The following is a 13,386-nucleotide window of genomic DNA, read 5'->3' on the forward strand; positions in this document are numbered from 1 at the left end:
GAAGAAGAAAAAGAAAAAATTATAGCTGCTGCGCAGCAATGGGTCGTGGCTGGGCACTGACAGAGATGCTCACATCATTTTCTTTGAGTCTTTGAGCTAGAGTCCAAGTCAAGTTTTAAGTCTTTTAGCTATAGTCCAAGTCAAGTCTCAAGTATTTGGTCACAAGTCCAAGTCAAGTCTCAAGTCTCTTATGGAGCGTTCTTATGAGCGTTCTATGATCTGCTGCATGTCATCCAGTCTGCTTAGAACACGGCATAGCTAAAACCACGGGATTCAAAGCATGTAGGCTACTGTATTATCCACACTATCTATTAGCATACAGCATCAGCATTGATTAGTTATTATTATGAGACCTTTACTTAATGTTAATACACACAAAAATAAAGATTGTTCACAAGTCCCAAATCCCAAGTCTCAAGTTTTCAGCTTTGCTGCCTCGGCCACTAATAATGGCAAATAAAATAAGTGGCCCTGCCGCTTCGCTTATTACACAGTTATTGCACAGTTTACATGTTTCACCTTAGAGCAGTGTGTGTGTGTGTGTGTGTGTGTGTGTGTGTGTGTGTGTGTGTGTGTGTGTGTGTGTGTGTGTGTGTGTGTGTGTGTGTGTGTGTGTGTGTGTGTGTGTGTGTGTGTGTGTGTCGGGGGGGGGGGGGGTTATGTGCATGAGGTAGGTACAACAGGTGAAGTGATTCAAGGTAAAGTGTACAGCAAAGTGTTCGAATGAAGTGATCAAGTGACTGGTTTAAGTGTTCATCAGAGTGATGGGCTGTGGGAAGAAACTGTTCTTATGTCAGGTTGTTTCAGTGTATCTTGTGGAAGTCTTCTCAGACTTATATCCTGCCAGGTCTGATTGTGTTCCCTCCCACCTGTCAGCCTATTTAAGTTTTTGCATTTTTGGATTGTCTGTTTTCTTCTAGCCTACCTCGGCATCAGTTCAGCTAAAGCTTTTTGCATGACCCCAATTCTCTGTTTGCCAACTTTGCATTTGAGTCCATTTTGGCGCATTTACCCCTCTGACAACTCAAGCCATCAAGTAGATTTTTTTTTCTTAAGAGATTTTGGTTCCATTTTTAAATTCTGGTGAGTAGACTACCAATTGTATTACATGGACCATGAAAGGGCCATATAAGGGTGTTTAATATGCTTGGGTTGGTCTAATCACTGTATAGCAGACTTGGAAGTAAAAAAAAAAATACTAAAGAAAAAAAGATTTTATTTACCCTGCATGGCAGTGAGAGTTTGAGGTCGGGGCTGCAGTTGTAGCCTGTTTGTAAGCATTCAACATTGTTAAAACTAAGAGATTACTACAGACCAGATCAAATATATGACACTCACGTCACTCAGACTCTGGTGCTTGACACAAATATTATAATAATTTCTACTTCTGATATCTCAATTATGAAAACATTTGTTATATTTGTATAAAAAAAGAAAAAGAAAAACACATTACCACTTGACAGCTAGGGATGTGGGTGTATAGTTAACTTAATTGAAAAAATATATATGCCACATTAGTATTGTCATTTCCCACTTATGCATGCATTATTTTGTAAAAGAAAACATAAAAAAAAAAATAAAAAAAAAAATATATATATATATATATATATATATATATATATATATATATATATATGTATATATATATATATACTGGTCTGTACATTCACAGCCAGGTGGTCCATCTACACAGCCAATATTTAATTGTGAATGAAAAGGCCATTTGAGATTCCAAACATATGCCCCATATGGTTAAGAGTAGCCTATTCAAAATTGAAGATTTAAATGTGATATTGGAACCTATTTTGTTTTTGAAAATGTGTGCCTCATTTAAAGGGATAGCAAAGTTCTGCCAAACTTTCCGGAGGAGTGTTGATGTCGTCACTATCAAAATGACTCATATTTTCATTCGTGTATTGTATTTGTTGTGTAATCAAGCCCTGCGGCGCTGTGAATGCATTTTGCGTAGGAATACATAGTTCTTTGGTTGGGAGAAAATGTAGTGCCAAATGAGAGGGCTGTTTGACGGTAAAGTAAATCGCGGAAAATTGTCAAAATAGAGGGTACACGTACACTGATATTGATTTGTTTCAGTAGGCGTTCTTTTAGGTGGCTAAATTGCGTACCTGGCCCACAGCTTCAGAGAGAAAGCCCTATAGGCTGCTACTTCAGAGTGCCAAAACCCGATACACGGTGTGCTCAGCCTCCGAACGCTGTACCTATATTTCATTGACTGTATGGGACTAGCCCATAGGACCCCACTTCAAACAAACCAAACTATCCCTTTAAATTCAATTCAATCCCATTGCATATACGTTTTCAAGTCAAACTATGCTTTCACCATCTGTAAGCAACACTAAGGTCAGTTCTAACATTATTTATGGTCAATATTTCAACAGCATATAATAGGCTAGAGAATTCTGCTGCTACCTGTTGTACAAAGCTGTGAAGGTTGCCCCGTGGAAGAAATATGTTCTCTCTGCAGTGAATTAATTGTCCTCAGTTGTTAATGTAGATACTATTCTATTGAAAAGGCAAAGACACCACAGCATAGTGGAAGTAGCCTAGTGAAAGCTGTCATCTGTTTTTATATGATTCCATGCATTGAATAGCCACCCGAGCAACACCACAATATGGCCCTGACTGCAAGGCAAACCTCCCCACAAAAAGTATTATTAACTGCATTTTCATCAGTGTGCACCTTCTCTCTGACTTTTCATCTGCAATTTTCTCTTTTTTTATGTAGAATTAAGTATGGCTGAATCATGGGTCGGAAGAATCAAGAGTGCATTTGGTGACAGCCCTGTTATGTCAAATGCGGCTTTTAGCTTCATCCTCATGGGCTTGGAGTTGATGTTGTCGGCAGAGTTTGATTGTCCTTGCCAGGAAGAATGCATATGGAACAGCCTCTTTTCCTTTGCATTCTTTTCCATTCCCGCCTGTATTGTTTTTGTGCTGATGCTGATCGTACAAGAATGCAGGTTGGATCATAAGTGGCGCAGGAAGTGTGTCGCCAGTTTAGTCGCTCCCATAATGTGGCTGACCCTGTTGTTCCTCGATGGCCAATACTTTGCCTGTGGAATGACACACTGGAAGGGCACATTTGTCACTCTTAACGACAATACCTTAGAGAAATGGTGTCAGCCACTCAACCAAACACATGATGATTATTCTAAAGAACTACTACGACGAAGACTTGAGACTCTGACTTTCTTCACAACGTCTCAGGTAAGGAAAACATCTGATGTCTTTAAAAATGCAACTGTCCAGAATTGATGTTTGAAAAGAGAGCAGCAACTTTCCCAGAAATGTGGTCTTATTCTGTTGTTTGTCTCTGGTCCATGTTTTAGGGTATTGCATTTGGTCTACTCCTATTAATCTTCGTGGGACTCCTAGTGTATCAAATCAAAAAGATGTGCCCCAACATATGCAACACTTCGGTGACTCAAGGTCAAGAGAACGTGGAGAGAGGAGAGGAAGAGGAGAAAGAGAAGTTGAAGAGGAGACGAGAGAGAGGAGGGCAGGAAGGAGTCACCGTTGAAATGGAGGTGATGGAGACAACATCACCGTTGAAATGAAAACAATCTGACATCATAGCTCTCCTCATAACTTGACAATGGAAATTTTACTTTGAGAAAGATGTTTTTCTATGGTGTTATTTGTTTGGGGATTGATCGGTCTAGTTTTAAAAATCTTCCCATCTTCTTCATGTTTTAGTGTTGACTGAAATGTATTTCAAATGTGTTTGAGAGAAGTAGGCTAAACGCAAAGAAATGAAAATTGGATACGCTACGGCTACCTTACATTTTGATCCTCATAATTTGTTCATGAAATGCCCAATCTAAATATTTTTGCAAAAATGTCTTATTTGTACAATGATGTAGCAAACAAATCTCGCTCATTGTCTTTCCTATATACTGTAGCCTATCCTGTAAAACTAACGGAAGTAACCTGACAACACAAAACAAATCAACACAACAAAAGGTGCCTTGGTGAGGAGGGAGCGAGACTAATGGTCTGAAGGGCTTCTTAAGATCAATGGTGCACCCAATCAGCCTAACGACCTCATCACCATGTTCCTGCAAGAGAGGCCAGAGGAGACAGGGTTGATTTTAGGATGAGGGGCCAGTTGCACAAAACACCATGAGTTAAGATTTTCCTTAAAGTCCGAGTTAAAGTTTCCATAAAATAAAACCGGTTACACAAAATACCCTCAAATCTTCTCATTAAGGTTAAAACATTTTAGGGAAACCTTAAAGAGAAGATTTAAGCATGTTTTGTGCAACCGATTTTATTTGATTGAAACCTTAAAGCAGCTACGAGCAACTTTTTCTATTGTTATTAAACAGTATAATTACAATATTGATGCATCACATCTTACCTATAATAGTAGCTGAGACCAAAGCCGTGTCAATCGGAGATTGCTCCCTTAGGTGATTATTAAGTCTGTGTCTGTCTAAACTCGCGTCAACAGGGGGCTCTCTCTCTCTCTCTCCTACCGCCGGCCCGGCTACACCCGGAAGTGAAACGCGGAAGTGAAACCCGGAAGTGAAACGCAGCTGCCTGCCTACGCCGTTTGCGCTGCCTAGCAACATAACATAAACAATGTGAACGCCACGCATACTCTCGGGAACATCTCTCGTTATATTCTAACAGGTTTTTTGGAAGTTATTTTGTGGTTATGGCTGAAGTGGCTGCTGCAAACCGTTTCATTTCACTTCCTGATCTGCCCTGGCCACAGACAGACTAACACTGGCCGATTCACTCGGGGTTCAAGCGAGACTACTCTGCGTTGGTCTCGTCGACTATTAGAGGTAAGATGTGATGCATTGATATTAAATTTATACTGTTTAATAACAATCGAAAAAGTTGCTCGTAGCTGCTTTAACTCGGACTTTAAAGCAACTACGAGCAAGATTTTCGATTGTTAATAAACAGTCTAAATTTAATATTGATGCCTCACATCTTACCTCCAATAGTAGATGAGACCAACGTCGAGTGAATCAGCGAGTGTTGTCTTGATGATTATAGTCTGTGTGCGGGCCGGGCAGATCAGGAAGTGAAATTAAACGGTTTACGGCAGCCACTTCGGCCATAACCACAAAATTACAAAATTACTTTCAAACAAACTGTTAGAATATAACAACACAATTTTAAGATTGTGTTTTTATGTATTATCATGTATTTCTATTGTTCTATTTTTATATTGCTATGGATAATTGTTTGGGTGAGTGATCGACTCGTTGATTGATCTGTGCTGTACAGTATATATGATGCTATGTGTTGCTATATGTCTTGTTTTCATAAGACCAGGGACCATGATGTAAATAAGTGCTTGCAGTTTCTATATTTTTAATCCCTTGGATGCTGTCTTTTATTATCCACAATTAAAATCAATCAATCAGAATGATGTTCAGCCAAGACAAGTCCTAAAGCAGGAGTTTGCAGTCAACTTGTTGAAAATAATATGTGGCAGTCAAAATCTATTTGTGGTGGTCAAAATCTATTTGTGTACATGAGGATTTGTTCCAATGCTTCAATTCACTGTCCATAAATGTACTGTAAATATACCATAAAGCACAATTCTATCAGAATAAGAAACACTGTGAAATAATAAAGTGCATCAGTTACCACCTGAAGACCTCATGACCTTGAAAAAAGCAACATAATGCTGTGATGCTGTATAAATAACTCTTGAAAATTGTGTGATTTTGACAATGTTGACAATTGATGAGCAGCACTATTTTCAATTGTCCTGGACATCCCATACATTTTGAGGTGTCTACATTATGGGTCTAGAGAGTTTAACAAGGCTGTGATGATCCTAGAGCTCACAATAGGTCATTTTATACAGTATAAGGTCAAGTAAAAAAAAAATCAGTTGGAGGTTCATCATCAAAGCTATAATCTTCTCAGATGGGGGACCCTGAGTCAAAATCTTATCAAATAGAGGTCTGTGGTGTTATTTGTGTGAGTTTAGGAGTCCTTGGTGTGAAAAGATTCCCCCTCCCCCCTGCCCCCCGCTTGTTATTTTCTGTTTTTGCTCCAAGTGAAAAATGTCTTATGGTCACTCACGATTCAGTAGGTCACGGGTTGGCTTGGTTCCATCATTCAAACTTGTTATATAAGGATGTTTCAAAATGTCTATGGGGAAAATGAACGGGGAACTCATTTCCTGGGCAAGAGACGTCATGTGACTGTTTAGCTCTATATCAAGACTGTAGTAGGTATTTGTTGACCATTTCATGAAGACAGATGGGATTTCACTTTTAACATCAATTTTAGGAATAGTCCATGTGAGATATTAAAATGTTGTTCCCAAAGTGTTATCTCAATACAAAAAAGGGGGGGGAAAGAGAGCAATTAACCATAACAAACAGAAGATCAAAAAGACAGTGGGCGTAACGCTGCCTCTCCACTGAGACAGGACACCCTTTTTGTATGTTTTACACTTGGCCTGTGGAGGGCAGTATAACACAGCAAGGCAAAGACCCAGACATCAATTCAGATGGTTGTTGAATAATGTGCTGCACTGAATGCAGAATTGAAACAGACATTTGCATTCCTCATGGATAGGTTTGAGCATAGAGTGACTCTGGCTCTTTTATTTATGAACTAATACCAGTTGTTTGTCCATTCTAATGTGGTTTTACTCTGAACTTACACAAACAAATCTGTCCTGCCTGCGCATAGACAGCTGAGCAGTGGGTTACAGACCTACAGTAGCTGGAAGTTTTGCTATGGCAACAGTTACACACCACGGGTAACTGGCACAACTTTGGAAGGTATGGGTAATGGGTAAAAGGAAGTGTTTTCACAAAACATTTCCTTTCCCCCATTACATGTACCCATAGAGATTTCCAGCAATTGCTGGAAAATGTTGCAGAGGTAATCACCAGGCTGTGATGGTCAGCAATTTCAGCCCCCTGTTGAGATCCAGAGATGTGGTGGGCAGAATGAGATGTTTGATGTACTTAAGGTGAAGCAATGGGGGGGGGGGGGGGGGGGGGGGGGGGGAGTTGGACAGATACCAGTGGGATATCTGTGAATCATGCTGAAATAGGTCTCTGCTGGATTCTTGGAAAAGTAAAATATAACCCAAATCTGTAACTGTAGCAGCTAGGTGCAGCAAAATGACAGAACCATCACTGTGTTTAGACTGATAATCGCTCAGTTAATATATTGGGATGAAGATCTACCATCTATAAATATAATCTATTCATATAAATATATATTAGTTTCAATATGATCCTTGGTTTCGAAGGATGGTTTTTTAGTGTCCCATCTTCTGGGGCGTTTATACCCTGAATAAAATGCCATTGGAAACTCTGCATGGCTGACATTTTGGGGAACATTTCGGCACGAAAATGATCAAATTTATATATTCGTAGATACCAACACAAAAATATTGGACAGTTTCAATCTAAAATAATAGATATTATAGCTGTAATAGAGTCACAAGATAATTTAAGGAATGAGAAAATAGATCCACTATACTTATTGACATTGGCTATGTTTTGATAAATGCAGTTAAATGATGTGGAAATATTGTGTAAAACAAATTCTGCCATAAGGGTTTCCCCTTTAATTTAATGAAATAAAAGCAGAGGAAACACGCACTGTTTGGTGACACAGTTCATTAATTTATGTGTGTACTCCCAATACAGAAAGGAAGGCTCCAAGTGAACATCTTTTAGCTTTAGTGTTTGTGATCCAAAAAGACTGAGAGCCACTCTAAAGCTACACCGCAGCAGAGCAAAAACCATCATAATATTTCTCTGCTTTGATTCTGTAGTAATGTCACTGCAACCCTGCTCTATTTACTGCTCTGTATTGGGAATCTACATTGTACACATCTATAAAGAAAAAAAACAGACCTTCCAAAAGAGCTCTGAAGTGTGATCAAATAGAGTCATGAATAATTTAGAATCCAATGAAAGCAGGGAGAGGAAAGTGTGATGAAGAAAATGTGGTGTGAACAGGATGCTCAGAGATCCTCCACACTGAGGACGGGGACGGGAAGTGAGACACAAAGGAGCCAGACAGAGCCAAGCAGGGCAAGAGGTAAGTCTGTATGGGAGCAGGGGAGGGAGAGAGAGGGAGAGAGAGGGGAGAGAGAGAGAGAGAGAGAGAGAGAGATGTGAATAGAGGAGAAACACAAAAAGGGAGAGAGAGAGAGAGATTGGGAGGGAGAGGAGAGAAAGAAGGTCAGCCAGAGAGATGGGAAGTGCTGGAGCGAGAAGGGGTATTTATGTCTGGGTGTCGTGGGCACAGCGGGGAGCCATCCAAAAGCAAGCCAAGTTTGAGATGGAGGCAGAGCGATGAGAGAGACCTGCATGGGCGTTTGAAAGACGGCCGATGGAACAAAAGATTGCTCCATTAGAATGTCCAGTCTATAGAATCATCCTCCCAAAATGAATTTTAGAACAGCACCAAATAATTCATAAGACTAATCTATCAAAGTATACAAAAAAATGACACCTCATTCTAAGGTTAATATTCTGGGAAACAACAAACTGCCCGCGATAAATTGATCTTTGAATAATACATTTAGCAAAATGTATAATTTAGGCAAAATGATCTTTTTCTCAGAATGACATTATCATCAGTGGAATGGAAATGTGAAATGATCACCCACCACCCACACCATAAGACATCAATTTTAACACGAGACCTTGGGGCCAGAAATGCAATTCTGATTAAAGAAAAAAATACAAAAGTGTGTTATATAGTATTATTAAATTCAAGCTCCGGGTGGGATCTGTCCAGTGGCAAAGGCACACTGCTGAGCAGCACATCATAGGAGAAAAAAATGTTTCAAGTTTTCATCCTGTAGGCTATATCTAAAACAGCCTTTGAAAGCTTCCTGAATGATATTATTTTTATTTAAACTGAACTTTGCAGGACAGAAAAATAAATCTGCACCTGAAAATAGACAGTGAAAATACAAAGTGCACATCAATCATCCTGTGTAAAGTTTGCTGGCTCTCCTGCAAAGTTATTCACGACTCTCCAGGCTTTCCAAATGGGCCTCATACTCTGTGAATATTTTGCTAATAGGACGAATCAGCGTGACGTCACTTGCCGCCCAGAAATGCGGAACCCCGCGGCAGTTAACTAGTATGAGTTGTGCCAAACAAACGTTAACATCTCAAAAACTATAGATCACATCGCTTATATTCTGACATTCTGAGTGAGAGCAGAAGTAGCTCAAGAGTTTGATGTATAATATATGCATGTCGAGTTAAAGTTGTGTGAACTGTCGCAGTCTTAAAAATGTAAACAGTGGCAGCCGGCTAGAGTCAGACACTCAAGCCTCCCAAAGCTCACGCTCCATAGGTTTCCATTGCCGTTGCCACCCAGTGACGCGGTTTGTTTACCAAAATGCTGCTCGGCTGATCCCTCGTATGCTTTACTCAAAACACGCACAATATGGTACAAAGATATAATAGTCATGAATGGTAATCGAGTATATTTGTAGTTATCAACACACAATAGATCATAGATCAATAATCACCTCACAAATAGCTTCAAACAATTTCTAATATACTCAATGGACAAATATGTAATATGATATAAGTCAGTCCCTTCAAACCATGAGAACTGTAGTCACATGCACACAGAATTCTGAAAGCCCTTTCACATAATTGTATATCCCGAATACAAATGATTACCCTCATGCGCTAGAGCCAGCAGATGTAAAAACAACCGCTTTAAGCTTTCCATCATCCCAACTTCACCATACAAACAAGCAGCTCAGTCCTCACTGGTGTAGGTCACATACGGTCTCATAAGTAAGGTCATAATGGTCTTAAGGCCTCGTAAGTAAAGAGGCATCGATGCCTTTTTCTTGTATTTAATCCATTATTGTGTGTACGACTCTGTTGTCTTGTTGGTTGTGTATTTAGTGATTGCGTGTAGCACTATTGCCCAAGACAAATTTCCCCTCCGGCGGCCTCCGGGACATTAAAGTTGATCTTATCTATAGCTGATCTGATCTGATCTGATCTCACCTCATCTCATCTCACCTCATCTTATCATATCAATAAAACAACTTGTATCTAATAGCTGTCTCAAATATTTAATTTAAAGTTGAATCTACAACATCTTTGAAACCTATGATGATATTTAAGATAAACCAACCATTTTATTCAATCTCTGTTTTCTTGGATATGGATTAAAATAATGCTTATTGAACACTTCCAGAGAATTACTGCTGCAGTACTAAATGAGGGCATAAATTAAACTTCCAAGCAGGCAGGTTTAACACCACATTATGCCGCTGAACCATGGCAGTATCGTAAAATGGGGTGCAAGTGATAATCACATAGCAACAAAAAAGATCAAGTCAATTACCTTTTCTGAATGTTGTCAAACATTTGATTTGATTTACTGGATTATTTAAAAATACTTTTAGTGGTTGGCTTTTGCTCAACTCAGTAGCAGATGAGTGGCGTTTGTGCAGGACAGGCAGCTGAGTCAGTACCTGACAGGCACTATCTGAACTGGTTTGACTGATATGGGTTTTAATCCAAAAGGGTTCATTGTGTCTCTACTTTAACTTAAAGCTTGGATTTTCTTATATATCAGACACAGATTTGTCATTCCTACCTGAGATGTTTCCGTGAAGTGTTACCGTCGGAATGACAAATCTGTGTCTGATATATAAGAAAATCCAAGCTTTATGAGATGGGTTTTTGAAGGCTGATATCCACCTCACCTATTCAATGGCTGAGAAATTCTGGGAACAATGATTATCTTTAAATGAAGAAGGAAAAAAAACATTATTGAACTAGAATGACAGCACCGCGGATATACTGTATGCCTCCGCCAACAAGTGAGCAGTCGACATCCATGTCTGTCAAGACTTTGACATTTGAGCCAAATGTGAAGAAATTCCGTCAAGGTGTTACTGAGATATGGCGTTACCGAGCTTGAAAATGGCATTTGTGAGGTCACAGTGACCTTGACCTTTGACCACCAAAATGTAATCAGTTCATCCTTGAGTCCAAGTGGACGTTTGAGGCAAATTAGATGAAATTGCGTCAAGGCGTTCCTGAGATAGCACGTTAACGAGCATGAAATCAGTGGTCATGATGTCACAGTAACCTTGAACTTTGACCAACAAGATCTAATCAGTTCGACGTTGAGTCAAAGTGGATGTTTGAGGCAAATTTGAAGAAATTCCGTCAAGGCGTTCTTGAGATATCGCATAAAAAAAATATATATATATCATTTTTTCCCCCCGATTTTTTTATCCGATTTTTTTTACCCCCATTAGTGCTAATTTAATTTATTTATCCTGGTTGCTACTCCACCCTCTGCCGATCTGGGGAGAGCCGAAACTGGTTCCATGCTTCCTCCGAGACATGGGCAGTTAGCCAGCCGCTTCTTTTCACCTGACAGGGGAAGCTTCACCGGTAGGACATAGCACGTGGGAGGTTCACGCTATTCCAATCAGTTCCCCTCCCTCCGAACAGGCGCCCTTAACGACCAGAGGAGGAACCACATTAGCAACCCCCGGGAGGCACGGGGAGAACATGCAATCTCCACACAGAAAGGCCCTTTTGACGACCCCACCCGGGCGGTGGGCACTCGAGGACATGCGGACCGGCACGCATTATTCGAGATATCGCATTAACGAGCTTGAAAATTGTATTTGTGAGGTCACAGTGACCTTGAACTTTGACCTTTAACCACCAAAATCTAATCACTTCATACTTGAGTCCAAGTAGAAGTTTGAGGCAAATTAGAAGAAATTCCATCAAGGCGTTCCTGAGATATCACGTTAACAAGCTTGGAAATGGCGTTCGAGAGGTCACAGTGACCTTGACCTTTGATCACCTAAATCTAATCAGTTCATCCTTGCATGCAAGTCGACGTTTGCGCCAAATAGGAAGACATTTCGTCAAGGCTTTCCTGAGATATCGCATTAACGAACTTGGGAATGGCGTTCGTGAGCTCACAGTGAACTTGAAATTTGACCTTTGTCCACCAAAATCTAATCAGTTCATCCTTGAGTCCAAGTCGGCATTTGAAGCAAATTTGATGAAATTCCGTCAAGGCGTTCCTCAGATATCACATTAACAAACATCGGACAGAGGTACATACGGACAGACGGACGGACGGACGTACATACGGACAGACGGACGGACGGACAACCCGAATCCATAATGCCTCCGGGCCTGGCTATCGCAGGCGGAGGCATTACAATGAATTATGAAGACAGTAAGTGCAAAGAAACATGTGAATGTGGATTTTCATGGCTTGTTTTTATGTGGTCAGGAAGAAACCTCCATTATATCAGCAGCAGTGGACAACATGTCTGAAAGGCCAATAGCCTAATCTATCAAGAAACCCATATGTCGGATCGATATTGGCCTTTTATTAAATATTGAACCAATATATCAATATACCCATATAATCTGAGCTGTGCTGATGTGGTCAAACCCAACCATCAAATGCTCCATTTAGGTTCACTGAATTATCGGCGAACATCATTTGACCCATACCCCGAATCTCTGGAGATCCCTCCCCATACTGTACCTCACCATTTACACTACTACACCAGGTATTGCACGTAGGTGGCAGCAGTGAGTACAGGATGGCGGTTCAAATTTGTGGATACACGCTTTTAACTGCAAAAAAAAACTGATCAAAGCTACAAGAGGTTCAACCCTGAGCCGGCTCCAGCTCACCCACCACCACCAATCACTCCCATTGATAAAGAATAGGTCCCCTAATGGAGTCAGCCGGTCAGGCATTGATTTGGTCCCAGGAGCAGCTCCAGCACCTCTGCAGATACCTGTTTGAGATGTTTGGTCCATGGCACCTCATAGATTAGCTGTATTGATCTCTCACCTGCTCGCTCTGGTCACTGGGCTTTATAGCGTGTTTGTGTAAGAGTTGTCCCTATGCTTTTAGCCTATTGAAAAAAAGCATTGGGATTTCGCAGTGAGAGATCTCGTAACAGCTGCGATTGCTAGCATCGCGTAAAGAAATCAGTAAAGTCTGTCGATAGCAGCGGCACGGGTCCACCTCTCCTTGTTATGCTGTACTGTAAACACGTGGCATCGCAATTCAGGTTGTCTTAGTTCCCTCTCCATATGCCCCAGAGTTCGTTTTAAATCTGACAGTAATATTATCCGGCCATATTTCTGGATTATGTCCTGAGACTCCCTTCGAAAGCAATAAGACCCGAAAATGAAATCAACCTTAAAACAGTGTGGCACTGGCTCATGTATTTTCAACGAGTTCCTTGTGAGAGAGATAGCTTATAAATCAACGTAACGAATCGACGAAGGGCTTCATCTTGATTTTCAACCTTGGCAGATCCTTTCGAGGGTCTTTTAAACGCCAGTATATTTCTTGCCCCGGCAGAGTGGC

At 40.5% G+C, this 13,386-nt stretch overlaps 1 long non-coding RNA gene across 1 annotated transcript; it reads left to right on the forward strand.

Annotated features, from left to right (window-relative positions):
* The first annotated feature begins 944 nt into the window (after positions 1-944).
* On the forward strand, positions 945-5,626 carry LOC310785450. Its single transcript, XR_014553175.1, has 3 exons — positions 945-1,083; positions 2,747-3,228; positions 3,351-5,626. It is a non-coding gene; the product is annotated as an uncharacterized lncRNA (long non-coding RNA).
* Positions 5,627-13,386: the final 7,760 nt, after the last annotated feature.

This window comes from Poromitra crassiceps, assembly GCF_964638095.1.
Source record: "Poromitra crassiceps genome assembly, chromosome: 11".
In the NCBI taxonomy this organism is placed as follows: Eukaryota; Metazoa; Chordata; class Actinopteri; order Beryciformes; family Melamphaidae; genus Poromitra; species Poromitra crassiceps.